We start from the raw sequence: 14,539 nt of genomic DNA on the forward strand, positions 1-14,539 counted from the left end.
CAGCTCACACAAAGTCACATATAATCATGCTGATATATCGCCTCACCCCAAAAACACATTTCCCCCCTATTTCCCCCCTCTCTCTCCTTACGCTCTGGCATTTAACTTTTGTGAAACTGCAGTATTTTCATGGCACATTGCTGTTGATGTTTTCATCTCAATTGCTTAATTGCTTGCGTGATACTTCACTTGTAAGTCACTTTGGGTGAAAGTATCTCCGAAATGATGAAATGCTGTGTATTATGATTGTAAATGGTAATTGTTGTTGTAGATGTAAATGCAGATGATGTCAAATGATGATTTTCCAGAACCAAGATAAAGATTTTCCTAAACTGAGTTGTCTTTACCGATAAAGACTGAACCCCCCCAGATCTGATAAGATACCTGGCCATCTGTACATTACCCTCTGCCATAGCCTGTCTGTACTCCTGCCTGGTTTGAGACTTTTTCGCCGCCCTCCTGGCCATTCTGTTCCTTGCCCTGCCGTGCGCTTTTGTTTGTGTTTTTGGTGCTTTGGTTTATTCCTGCGTGATCTTGTCCCTGCCCCTCATCTGTTTTCACTGATGATCTATGTCGTTACTTCCTGTTGTTTTGCTCCAATCGTCTGTCTTTTCGGTTAATTGTTCTGTTTATGTAAGTCCTGAGTTTGCAACATTTCTTTGTCAAAGCGTGATTTTTATTTGTGCTAACCTACTCCCTGAATCCGTTTCTTCTGCAATCTGTTCCTTGCTTTCTGACTTTGGATCTCATAGTGGAGCATAGGCCATCGATAGCGAGTGTGTGTGTGTGTGTGTGTGTGTGTGTGCGTGTGTGTGTGTGTGTGTGTGTGTGTGTGTGTGTGTGTGTGTGTGTGTGTGTGTGTGTGTCACTCCATAGTGGAGCATAGGCCATCGATAGCGAGTTTCCACCGGATTTGGTATCCACTTGTTCTCGGTGTTTCAGTAATCCAGTAAATCCATTGAGCGAGGGATTGGCCCACCCAGCTTCATCTTACAGCACCTGGTATTCCCAGTTGGCCTCCCATCCAAGTACTAACCAGGCCGAGCACTGCTTGGCTTCCGAGATCGTATGAGATTGGGCGTGCTCAGTGTGGTATGGCTGTAAGCGTGGCTATACCCTACCCCAGTTTAATTGTCAGTCAAGCTTTTGGTTTTTGAAAGTCTCCTGCCTCCTGTGTTGTACATTTGGGTCCTCTCTCTCTCTATCCCTGACATATCCCCTTCTCGCCCATCTCTTAACCAGCAAGTGAGTCTCTCCACCCCCCTCAACATGCTGAGAGTGACACCCCTCACACTTTCATGCAGTCAGCCGTCTCCACAGACATTGAACCTAATCGAACTGGAATCATCAGCAGTTCTAGCTGTCGGATATTCTAAACCAGCTGAAAGTCTCAGTCACTCTCTCTCTCTCTCTCTCTCTCACTCTTCCACTCGCTCACACACTCTTTCACTCACTCAGTCACTCGCTCAGATTCAGATTCAGATTCAAAGTAGCTTTGTTGGCATGACCGTTCATGTACAGTGTTATACCAAAGCACAGTGTTATATGGAAAACAACAACAACAACCAAATTTAAAAAAAGAATAAAATCAAAATGAAACACAACAGAGAAACAACAATCAACAATCCACTGGGAAGGAGCACACAAACATGAACACACATAACTGGGAAGGAACACACAAACATGATCACACAAAACTGGGAAGGAACACACAAACATGAACACACAAAACTGGGAAGGAACACACAAACATGATCACACAAAACTGGGCATTCCGACTCTGCATACCAAAGACCAAACCGTCTGACAGTCTGTCATGGCAAACTGTGACAAACTGAGCAGCCAGAGGCGCTGTTTGTCCCTCTCCAAGTATTATAGTCAGTTTGTCTATGTGCTATTCAGTGAATGGAAATGAGGTATTATAATTGAACATTTCTTAAAATAGTGGGCTTTTTCTTAACTGAATTTTTTTTCAATGAATGAGAAAGTGCATCTTTGTCTCGATCTCATACAGTGACCACAAATGCAGTCTCGGTAGCCATGATTTTCTGTATCTGCCTTTCTCAATTGGTAGGCTGTAGTCACTTAGCCTGTTCTTGGTTAGGATTTCCCTCTGCTTTGTATCTTTGACGGTGTAAAGATGCTCTGCTCATTCGTGGTCTCTTTTTAATGTTAGATAGCATTGTGATTTGGGTTGTGAAAGCAGTGTTGGCCTAAGATTAATGAGTTAGTGTTTCTTAATTAACCTCCAAATCAACCGACTGGTGTTTTCTGCACTTTTATTTAGATGTATTCAAAACTTTTTTGTATGTTTAATGCTAATGGGAATCTGCATTTGTGGGTGTTTTTCTTTGAACCTGGAGAATAATAAATTGGAAATCAAATCAATTCTGGAGAACTAGAGATCTAATAAATTCTGCATGCATGCAGCATGGGATGTTTGTCCATTCTTATGGTCTAGCTTACTGAGTGGACCCCATATCTCACATCCATACAATGCAATTGGCCTAATGGCATGGTCAAAAATCTTGCACCATTGGAATTTGTATTTTAAGGACATTTCTTTCGATAACATAGAGAGCTCTACGAGCTTTTTCTTTCAGCGCATTCACTGCAAGTTTCCTGAGGCACTAAGTTTTAGGCCAAGATAACCATAACATGATGAATGCTCGAGTGCTGTGTTTCCTAGCGTGAACTGGTGTCTGGTTTCCTGAGGTCTGACTTTTTTTGGAAGATCAAAATCTTAGTTTTTTGCCAAAGTAACTGTAAGGGGCCCAGATCTGACAGAAGTGCTTGAGCACATCCAGGTGCTGCTGTAGCCCTTGTTTGGCAGGTGACAACAGCACCAGGACATCTGCATAGAGCAGGAATTTAACCTCCGTATTATTTAGTGAAGGTCCAGGTGCTGCAGACTGCTCCAACAACACAGTTAACTCATTAATGTAGATATAGAACAGAGTAGGACTCAAGCACCGGCCCTTGAGTGAAGTATTTCGTTCTTTTGTTATCAATTTGCACAGCACACTTATAAATAGATTTAATTATATCATATATTTTACCCCCTTACACCACTTTGTAACATTTTGTAAAATAGCCCATTGTGCTAAATTCAGTAAAATGTTATTCTAAAATCAACAGAACAAGGAAAGATTTTAATTTCGTTTTTTTGGTAGAGGTTTTGGTAAAAAGCTGATATGGCGTTGTGTTCAATAAGACAGACGGCCTGTAGACGGGCGTTTAGTACACAGCAGAAACCCTTCCCCAGGTCACTGTTTACACAGACGCCTCGGTTGTTATTGAGGTCTAATTCTTCTCCACTATTGAAGACTGTGGATCTAAGCCCCCTGTTCCAGACCTCAGGAAAGCAGCCAGCTTGTAGAACAAGACTGAATAGTTTTAGAAGGACCTTGTGAAGCTCAATGGTGCTGTGCTTCAGCATGTCAGTTCTGAGGCTGTCCGGTCCAGATGCTTTTTTGGCTTTTAGTTTATGCAGTGTGTCGGCCAATTCTCCCAGGGTGATTTCATAATCAAGGGGGTGTGAGTTGACTTTTTCAAGTGTCATTTTTAACATCTAATAAAAGTTATTAGATGTGATTTTCTTACAAAGTTTTTCAAATTAGTTCCTCCATATTTCTCCATCTTTGAGAGGCATCTCTTGACGTTTTGCATTCGGGTTATTCCATTTTTCCTGGTTATGTTCGATTTCCTCTAGTGTTTCATTATAATGAGTTCGGTTTTTTTCATTCATTCGTTTATATTCCTTACGTTTTTTTTACGTTTTTGCAGTAGTTTTCTCTGCTTTTAGGGTTGGTGGTGTTTTTTTGTTGGACATTTGTCTGAGCTTTTTTCTTATGATTTCACACTTCTTAGCAAACCATTTCTCTTTGTGGGTTTTATTTTTGAGTTTTGGATTACTTTGGTCTGTTTGGTGTGTTTCAAATTTCGTTTAAGAGCGGAGTGCAAGAGTCTCTGTTATCTGGATTCTCTGTGATCAAATAAAGAATATATTGATTTGGCAGCGGTCTGGAAGAATATATTGATTTGGCAGCGGTCTGGAAGTGGTATCAATGGTCTAACAGTGAATGCGTTTATGGAGGAGGGGTCCAAGTCAGTAACTGCATAGTCGACTACACTAGACCCAAGAGCTGAGCAGTGAACCTACACAACGAGTCCCCTCGGACCCTACCATTAAGTCAGTACAGTACTAGGCCTCGACAGAGGTGCACTAACTCCTTAACGCTTTTATTAATGACAGAGTCATGGTTGTATCTTAATTTAGTTGGATTTTTCAGGTTTTGTGACTGTTGTCGTTGACTTGTCCTAAGTTTGTTCTCCTCCTCACTCACAATTTTACAGTTTCACTATTTATTTCTCCAAACCTGTTTACAGTTTCACTATTTATTTCTCCAAACCTGTTTATAGTTTCACTATTTATTTCTCCAAACCTGTTTTGGCCTTGAAATCTCCACAGAGCAGCACATCGCCCTGGGCCTGGAAACAACTGCATTGTGTTGAGGTCATTGAAGAACTCCTCGTTATGGTGATTCTGCAGGTGAGGCATATACTGCACAGATATATAGGGTTCTGCAGGTGCGGCATATACTGCACAGATATATAGGGTTCTGCAGGTGTATACTGCACAGATATATAGGGTTCTGCAGGTGTGGCATATACTGCACAGATATATAGGGTTCTGCAGGTGCGGCATATACCGCACAGATATATAGGGTTCTGCATGTGGGGCATACAGTATACTGCACAGATATATAGGGTTCTGCAGGTGGGGCATATACTGCACAGATATATAGGTCATCTTCATGACTTATAATGCCATTGTTTAGTTTCAACCAGACTTGAGTGAGTCTTTTCTTTATAACAGATGGATAAGGTATTAGACATTATCTATTCCAAATTATAACCCCACCTGAATTTCTGTCTGAATTTGTCCTGGTCCTTTTGGGTTGGGCCCTGATGGGTTGGGCTGGCCTTGTCACAGGGTTCTGCAGAGTTGGGCTCCACTGTGCTGGGCTCGGTTGGTCTGGCATTTCCCCGCTTTATCAATCACCAGTGCTCTTCCTTCCCACACTCTGGCCCCTATTAACGGATGAAAACGAGGACGATAACAACCGGCAGAGCATGCACACTGCTGCTGAAGCGATGAAGCAGGGGGTAAAGGAGTGATCAAAGGCACCAGGCTGAAGTTAATTAGTGAAAGGTTTGGTTTAAAGCCAACCAATATCACTGTCAAGCAATCCCTTTCAACTGAATGCGTAAGACTACATTACAATGTAAGAAAATGGCAATATGGCCGTGGGTTCAGGACAGTTTTACAAGGGATAAACCCTAGCGCTTCTTCTATTGTATCAAATAATGTACTTAGTTCAAACATAATAGTAGCTTGTCAGACCTGTTTTAAAATGCCCTACCACATCCCTTCATACCGACTGCTATATCGTTAATCAGGAGAGCCTATGTGATTTTGAGCCTGTAAAAAAAAGAAAGCGTTTAGCTCACTTGGCGAACGCTCCCTGGATGCTCCAGTGTATTGCTGCACCAGGTGACTACCTTTGCAGGAGATGGCAGCCAAGTTATCTCCCAATTGATGGAATGAATGTATTCTAAATTGAACTTGAACTGATTTCAATTTAAGATTCCAGCACCCAGATGAAGATCGAAGGGATGAAGATGAAGAGTTCAGTTGTTGTCTTTGCTGATAAAGACTGCACTCTCCTCTTTCTCCCTCTTCTGCTCAGCAGCAAACAACCAAATTCTCATCAGTGCTCTTCCCTCTCTCTCCACCACTTTTCCTCCTGCAGGAGATCATTGATGCTGGAAGGCAAACACCACCAGAACAAGCAGACACGCTTCACAGACCTTTACTCCCAGACTCACATGTCCATTTACCCTGCCAGGCACTTACTTCCATTCAGGGCATCCTCAGCCGCAGTACCACTTGGTATTCCCACAGGAGCCTTAAATGTCAGAGATTATTGCGCTTGCCCTGATTTAAGCGGGGGGGTCAGTTAGAGTCAGGGCTCAGGGGGCAGATCTGGACCACACCTGGCCAGCTTTCGGCCCAAATCTGTTTTAGTGACTCTCTGAGGAGCAGGGTTCAAGGTGAGAGAGAGAGAGAGAGAGAGAGAGGGGAAAAATAATCCAATTGCCCTGTCAGGAAGAATTAACTTCTAAATCAACCACGAGGAAATCAATGGATGTTGATTGTCTAATCATGAATGATAATGAAACTACACACCCATTAAAGTAATTTGACATGCATCCAAATACAAGGGATGAGACAGCATCCGTTTCAAGGCTGATTTTATTGACTCTGTGTTATGACAGTTAAAATATTTATGGGTGTATCTTTTACACTCTTTCATGGGGTCAGTTGCCCCCCCCACCAGATCACAATCAGGACCCCAGGACCCTCATCCACCCGAGCGTCTGACCCTAAAACTGCCTCACCCAACTGGGGGGATTTGTCTCGCCTTCTCCACCCCTGACAGCATGGTAATGGTGAATAATAGATGCACGCGAACAAGAGCTAAGCAGCATTTGAATCAATTATTCACTATTCCCCCTCCTCTCCTCTCCTCTCCTCTTCCCTCTCCCCTCCTCTCCTCTCTCCTCTCTCCTCTCCCCTCTCCTCTTCTCCTGCCCCTCCTCTCCTCCCCTCTCCCCTCCTCTCCTCTCCTCTCCTCTCTTCTCTTCTCTCCTCTCTTCTCTTCTCCTCTTCTCCTCTCTTCTCTTCTCTCCTCTCTTCTCTTCTCTTCTCTTCTCTTCTCTTCTCCTCTTCTCTTCTCTTCTATTCTTCTCTCCTCTCCTCTCCTCTTCTCTCATCTCCCCTCCTCTCCTCTCCCCTCCCCACCTCTCCTCTCCTCCCCTCTCCCCTCCTCCCCTCTCCTTTCCTCCCCTCTCCTCTCTTCTCTTCTCTTCTCTTCTCTTCTCTTCTCGTCTCTTTTCTTCTCTTCTCTTCTCTTCTCTTCTCTCCTCTCCCCTTCTCTCCTGGCCTCCTTGTCTGTCTGTCTCGGCAACAAAGGCATGCTCCGCTGAAGAACATTTGAATATGAGCTCCCTCATCAAACTCATTGGGAAGCCGTCATTGCTGGGGTTTTTCTCCTCCCTGCGCTGGCCCCTCCAGCTTGCCAGACTCATCCCTTATCTGGGAGTTCCGTGCAGTTCTTGGTTCTGGGGCGACAAAACACTCTCTGCCTCTTTCTCCATTTCCTCCTGTCCCTCCTGTCTCTCTCTTGCTCAGTCACACGGTCACTCGCTGGGCCCTAATTTCATAGGGCAACAAGCACTGCAAACGGGCTTCGTGCATCAGCAACCGCGCTTCAGCAACCGCGCTTCAGCAACCGCGCATTGGCAACCGTGCAGTGAGAATAGGCGGAGTTACCTATATTTGCTCATTTTCATTGACACAGAGCAGGGTGCAATCAAGCATAAATGGGTGGAGTAATTAGTGGTTGAGGCAACGATGTCATTCTTTATCAGCCAATCACAATGATTCGACCGTACCTTATTCACGTTCCAACGGAGTTCAGTCATTGTTCTACAGTAGAGCAAATACCAAATTTCCAGAGCGGTTTTCACCAGAGGAGATGGAGGTTCTTGTGTAGGAGGTCTGACATGAAATCATTTAGAAGTTTCACAGAAAAAAGGTGTGTCTTTGAAGGAACTCATTTCCACATTTATACATCTCCCACATCTGCGCACGGACACACCCCAGCGCTGCACTGAGCAAGTCATGGATGTGCTTGCAGAAGACTTTTGCTTATGTTATGAAATTAGCAAAATAATGTTGCCAAGCTATTAAATTTGCTTTAGGTCGGCGTGTTGACAGATGCGTTGGGGCAAAATAAGGGCCCCCCCATCCATCCCTCCTCCTGTTAGATGCCCCACAACCGTCGTAGGACAGGAGATCCCAACAGGCTTAGGACAAACATCCAAAGCAAGAATTTTTCCCCTTTCCTTCTGTGAGGGACCGATGGTCACCCCGCGTTATTGGGGATGTGGCGACTGGACTGGGTGTTGAAAAACAGTGCAGGAGATGGGTGTTTTTGATATAAAAATATATATATTTCTTTTCAGGGGGACTGTCAACCCCAACACCCTAGGCACCTGCTTGGCCGATTAGGCCCAAATACCGGCACCTTCTCAAGGCCCAAGCCAGGCCCCAAACTAGGCCCAGGCACTAAGCCCGAAGCTTAGTACATATACTAGACACCAAACCCTTCACCTTCTCACAACAGGGAGGTGTTTTACCTTCATACAGGGTGTACGCGGGGTTTTAAAAAGTATTAAAATTGCCAAATTTAATGCCATTAAAAGTGTTAAATGTAGTTTTAGAGGTATTCTTTTTTTTTTAAATAGGTATTTTTTTTTCAAGTGTCCTATTCTGATTGAAATTCTATCTTCTAAAGTTCGCGTTAGTTCGTTTAAATGCGGGCTTTAGCAAAGCTGGGCACATAATCAAAGATCTTCCGTATCAATCCTGAAGTCTCGACTTTGTATGTTTGATGCTGACGTCATATTCAGTGGTCGTTCGACATCTCAAACACTGCGCACTTCAACTGGGTAGCCAACTGGCTGGCTTACGTTTTTGACTTGCTTAGGCATATCTTCAACGTCCAGACAAGCATCGTCATGTGCAAGACCCAGCGTTTAAGGACTGGCTCAGACCTGTAGTAGGGAATAACCGGCAGGCTTATTGTTCGGTTTGTAAAAAAAAACATCAATGTCAACTGGATGGGAGCTAATGCACTTCGGTCGCATATGCAATCCACTAAACATAAAAATGGAATGCGTGGTCGGCGAGAGCAGTTAATTCTACGACTCTGCCAAATGTCAGTGCTGCTGCACCACCACCACCGAAAGCTTGTGCCACGGTACAAGCCAACGCTACGGCTCCAGCAACTACGTCTGACCTCCGGGTGACTATGGGCACCACACCAACACTGCGTGCGGAGGCTCTGTGGTGTTTAAACACCACTCATTGAACTCCAACGAAGGAATTTCTGAGCTGTTTAAAGAAATGTTTCCCGACTCTGACATCGCAAAGTCATTCACGTGTGGTAAAGACAAAACCGGCTACATCATCAGATTTGGATTAGCATCGTTCTTCAAAAAACAACTTGTTGATGGCATCAACAAGGCTGAGCCATTCGTGTTGATGTTTGCTCATGAGTTCATATTAGGCCTATAGCACACCAGTTCACGTAGTGGATGCCAGTTTGTGAAGTGATATCAGCAACAATTCATATAGCAGATGCCAGTTTATAATGCATCAACAGTTCATGTAGTGAATGCCAGCCAGTGTGCTGGAACTATCTCTCCTTTGCACATTTAATGTAGTTTGTTTTATTTTTATTCACAAAATAAAATAAATGTGTGCAATATGTGGTCAACATTAGTGAGTCTCTAAATCTATTATGTTGTGTATAGTGTTATATATGTCAAAATCTCCTTAAACGTTAGAAAGGTCGCCGATTAACACTTGCAACTCAGTGTCGTGATGGTTTTAAAAAAATTCAGAAGGTAGTAAAAAAGGTATTAAAAAGGTATTAAATTTAACTTAAGGATTGCTGTATATACCCTGTTCATACCTCTCACAAGTATTCTCTTTGTCAGTGCTCTCATGCCTCTATCAAACAGTCTCTCCCTCATGAGCAGGAGGCACCCTTTAAAAAGGGCACAGCCACTTTGGGCTTAATCAGTCCAATTAGCTCCTCTTGGAGCCAACCACTATCGTGGGGACGCCCGGACCCAACCATTGTGCTGGGGAAGTCTCAGTCTTTTAGAGGGCAACATCCCTTTTATTGCCACGGTGATAAGGAAGGAAATTCACCTTCTCACACCTTCATCAACTATCAATCACCCACATGCTGGGGTGCCAGTGCTACCCGCACACACATGGCCTTCAGAGAAGGAGGGCACCTTTGACCTGGAAGCACTATTGCACCACGGGTTATAGAGATAGCTACAGCCATATTCATCTGTTTAGTATGTATTACTGATATCATACAGGAAGCTGCATTATATCATATTTGTTCTCACAAATTACATGACAGAAACATTGATACTGATTTATACATGTCTAAATTCTCTGAACTATTCTTCCTTACACTTGGGAATGATCAACTCTCGTTAGGGATAAACGACCCCGGTGCAGATTAAAATAGCTGACCTTTGATCTTAGGGTTGCTGTGGAGACTAAGTCATGTTTTTAATAGGCTGTCAAACTGAGGACTGAAGAAAAGTTGTCTATGTGTTTATATACACACTAATGAGGAAGCTACTTCTTCCTCTCTCTTACACACAGCAGGGGTGCTCAAAAATCACATCCAATCCATGTGATGTGCTGCTGTCAAGGACTGCCAACAGTTTCAGACAAGTCTTAAGCTGCATACCTATGAGGCTGTGTTGTAAAAGGAGAACCCAGAAATTGTAATTATTTCTGAAGGTCTGATCTGCTATTCCAGGAGAGCAGCTATTCTAACGTCTTTTTTTTCATCTGTGTTGTGTTGTCATGTGTGTGAAGGGCCAGATGCTTCTTCAGCTACAGTCTTTAAATAGTGAGGACTGGATGATAAACCTACAAAATGATGTCTTACTGCACTGACAAAATACTGCCTAATCCTTCCTCTTCTTAGAGTATCACTGCTATTAATACAACTGTCTGTCATTCTGACCCGTACAGTGTCTAGAGTAGTTAAGTTCTTTAGGGAACATGGAGAAATGTCTTGATCTTCTTCCGAGCACAGCTGCAGGCTGGAGAAGTGTTGTTTTTCCTGGGACACAGTCAGCAGTGTTCCCTCTGGAGCTCCGGGGGAAAGGAAGGAATTTGGGAAAATTGTGAGAACTTCCTTAAAGACTCCTTAGTGATATCTTCAACTAGGACAACTCAGTGGGATTATCGTCACAATAATGTTTTAGTTTTTTACCACAATAACAGTTATAACAAGATGATGGTGGTAACGATAATGAAGACAATTACAATGAATAGGTTTTAATCTGCCTTTCATCAAAATTGAAACATTTTGTGAAGATTTTCATGTCTTTGTGGAAATCTGTTATCTGTTAAATCTGTGGCAATAAGGGGGATTTTAGCTCCTTTTTAAGTCTCTCAAGAGAATATAATTTGGCTGACATTTTCACAAGGTCAAAAAAGCCTCCTTTGCAAAAACCCTTCTTTCACAACTGCTGTATATCTGCAAGAACACATACACACACACATGCATTAACACACACACACACACACACACCCACACACACACGCACATAAACCAAAACTGGGTTGGAAGCAGTGAATTTCTGAGATCAGATCACAAACAAACAGACAAAAGAGTGTGAGTGATCTGAGGAATGACACACATACACACACACACACACACACACACACACACACACGCACACGCACACACACATATTCCCCACACATGAGGTCAGTGTGACCTTACCACAGAAACATCTCCACTGCCCCCTCCTTCACACTACACACTCAAACACTCTTCTGTTCTCTTCTGTTTTGTCAGGACTGTGAAGCATGTATGTCATTGCTTGTCCTAGATGTGACTATATGTAAGGGATAATGTATAGAACGCCGGTAATTATCGGGAAAATACGCGAAGCGGAGGGGTGTTGCTTCGCCCTGAAGGGGCTTATTTTCCCCGATAATGACCGGCGTTCTATACATTATCCCGCTTATTACACGGCTACTTGCCAAAACGAAAAAATAACTTAACACAGTGTGTCTTTTTATAATATTATTTTAATTACAATTTATTTGTTACCATTCGTGGTGTTAAAAAGCAGAGAAATAGTTCGCCAAAGACGTTGAACTTCAAAGACGTTGAACATTCTTTAGAACACAGCTGCTCAACTGTCAGCTGAAACTCAAGATCAGATCAGCTGACGTCGCTAAGCAACGGAATACACTGAGGTTGATAAATTACCGGACTACTTGCGGAGTGCTACGAAAGACGTGAATCCGAGGCAAAAAGGCCACTTCCCTTGACAGCGGTCAATTATGCATAGCAACGGTCAAATATGGAAAAATAGTTGACCACAGAACGTTGGGAAGCCCCATTCAAGTGAATGGAGCATTCTACAGCATTAAGAAGAGCCGTGTAATAATCAAACCTAATATATTGTATTCTATTCTATTTTATAGTATTCTATTTTATTCAGGCAAGGTCATTCATGAAGGGAATTTGTGTAATTTACCGACACAGTTGGTCAGGGTCGTTCCATCCCTAAGTGTAAATAAAGACCTATCTCCTCCTCCCAAGGTCGAGCCCAGGATATGGGGGGCAGTAACAGTAATTGGATGCCGTGATTTAAGCAGGGTCATCCTCAAAGTCAGATTTGACCTTCAGGGTCAAGGTGCCTCGCATCCAAGTACTTTCAACCCTTTTTGACTGGGAATAGAAACTACCCCCCCCCCCCCCCCCCTCAGTCCTGTGGGCATCTAAGAAATATGCAGAAGCCAGTGGAAGGGTCATCCTGCATTAATGACAGGGAGATTACTCTGTTTGTTCAACCCAGGGAAGAGGCCCCTTCCTGGGCTGAGCAGACTGCTGGGTACCCTGGTCTGGATGGAGGCCTAGGTGGTTCGGAGAGGTGGAACTGGGAGGTTGAGGGAGCGCGTTGCGCCGAGAGGGGGATGTCTAGGACAAGGTCTACTTGCACCTGAAACAGTAATTTATGTAGTGATAAGACCTCTTTCACGGATCATAAACCACTGTTATTGCCTCTTCTTGGCTGGGCCTCTGTGTTTGTGTGTAAGTGTGTGTGTGTGTGTGGGGGGGGGGGGTAAGATAGAGAGAGAGAGAGGGAGAGAGAGAGATAGAATATATGAGTGTGTTAAAGTGTGTGTGTGTGTGTGTGTGTGTGTGTGTGTGTGTGTGTGTGTGTGTGTGTGTATAATTTGGAGGTCTCACACAGTTTGATAGCTTCATGTCAGAATCTTATCTGGGTGTCAACTCACTCTTCTGATAGGCCAAAACAGCTGCGCTAAACTTCTCTTAGAGATCAAACTCAGGCTGTTCTTACACAGAAACGTTTTAGATATGAAGCCCCTCGTGGGTCTGGCTTGGCACAGATTTATTCACTCACTCACTCTTTAATTCACTCACTCTTTAATTCACTCACGCACTCACTCACTCACTCACTCACTCACTCACTCACTCTTTAATTCACGCACTCACTCACTCACTCACTCTTTAATTCACGCACTCACTCACTCACTCACTCACTCACTCACTCACTCACTCACTCACTCTTTAATTCACGCACTCACTCACTCACTCACTCACTCACTCACTCACTCACTCTTTAATTCACGCACTCACTCACTCACTCACTCACTCACTCTTTAATTCACGCACTCACTCACTCACTCACTCACTCACTCTTTAATTCACACACTCACTCACTCACTCACTCACTCACTCACTCACTCACGCACTCACTCACTCACTCTTTAATTCACGCACTCACTCACACTCACTCACTCACTCACTCACTCACTCTTTAATTCACACACTCACTCACTCACTCACTCTTTCACTCACTCACTCTTTAATTCACGCACTCACTCACTCACTCACTCACTCACTCTTTCACTCACTCACTCTTTAATTCACGCACTCACTCACTCACTCACTCACTCACTCTTTCACTCACTCACTCTTTAATTCACACACTCACTCACTCACTCACTCACTCACTCTTTCACTCACTCACTCTTTAATTCACGCACTCACTCACTCACTCACTCACTCACTCACTCACTCTTTAATTCACGCACTCACTCACTCACTCACTCACTCTTTAATTCACGCACTCACTCACTCACTCACTCACTCACTCACTCACTCTTTAATTCACGCACTCACTCACTCACTCACTCACTCACTCACTCTTTAATTCACGCACTCACTCACTCACTCACTCACTCACTCACTCACTCACTCACTCTTTAATTCACGCACTCACTCACTCACTCACTCACTCACACTCACGCACTCACTCACTCACTCACTCACTCACTCACTCACTCACTCTTTCACTCACTCAATCACGCACTCACTCACTCACTTACTCACTTTTTTATTCACTCACTCAATCACGCACTCTCTCACTCACTTACTCTTAAACTCACTCTTTCTCCTACTTAATCACACACTCACTCACTCACTCACTCAACTCCTCATTTACTTTTTCTGTCGCTCATTCATACACTCACTCTTTCAATCACTTACTCCCTTATTCACTCTTTCACTCACTCTCTATTTCACTCACTCACTCATTCATTCACTCACTCACTGACTCACTCACTCACCTCCTCACTCACTCACTCACTCACTCACACAATCACTCACTCACTCACTCAACTCCTCGTTTACTTTTTCTCTCGCTCATTCATACACTCACTCTTTCAATCACTTACTCCCTTATTCACTCTTTCACTCACTCTCTATTTCACTCACTCACTCTTTCATTTACTCACTCACTCACTCACTCACTCACTCAC

At 43.6% G+C, this 14,539-nt stretch overlaps 1 pseudogene; it reads right to left on the reverse strand.

The window, feature by feature from the left end:
- Positions 1–987: 987 nt before the first annotated feature.
- Positions 988–1,106, reverse strand: LOC116222640 (annotated as a pseudogene).
- Positions 1,107–14,539: the final 13,433 nt, after the last annotated feature.

This window comes from Clupea harengus, chromosome 1, assembly GCF_900700415.2.
Source record: "Clupea harengus chromosome 1, Ch_v2.0.2, whole genome shotgun sequence".
NCBI classification, from domain to species: domain Eukaryota; kingdom Metazoa; phylum Chordata; class Actinopteri; order Clupeiformes; family Clupeidae; genus Clupea; species Clupea harengus.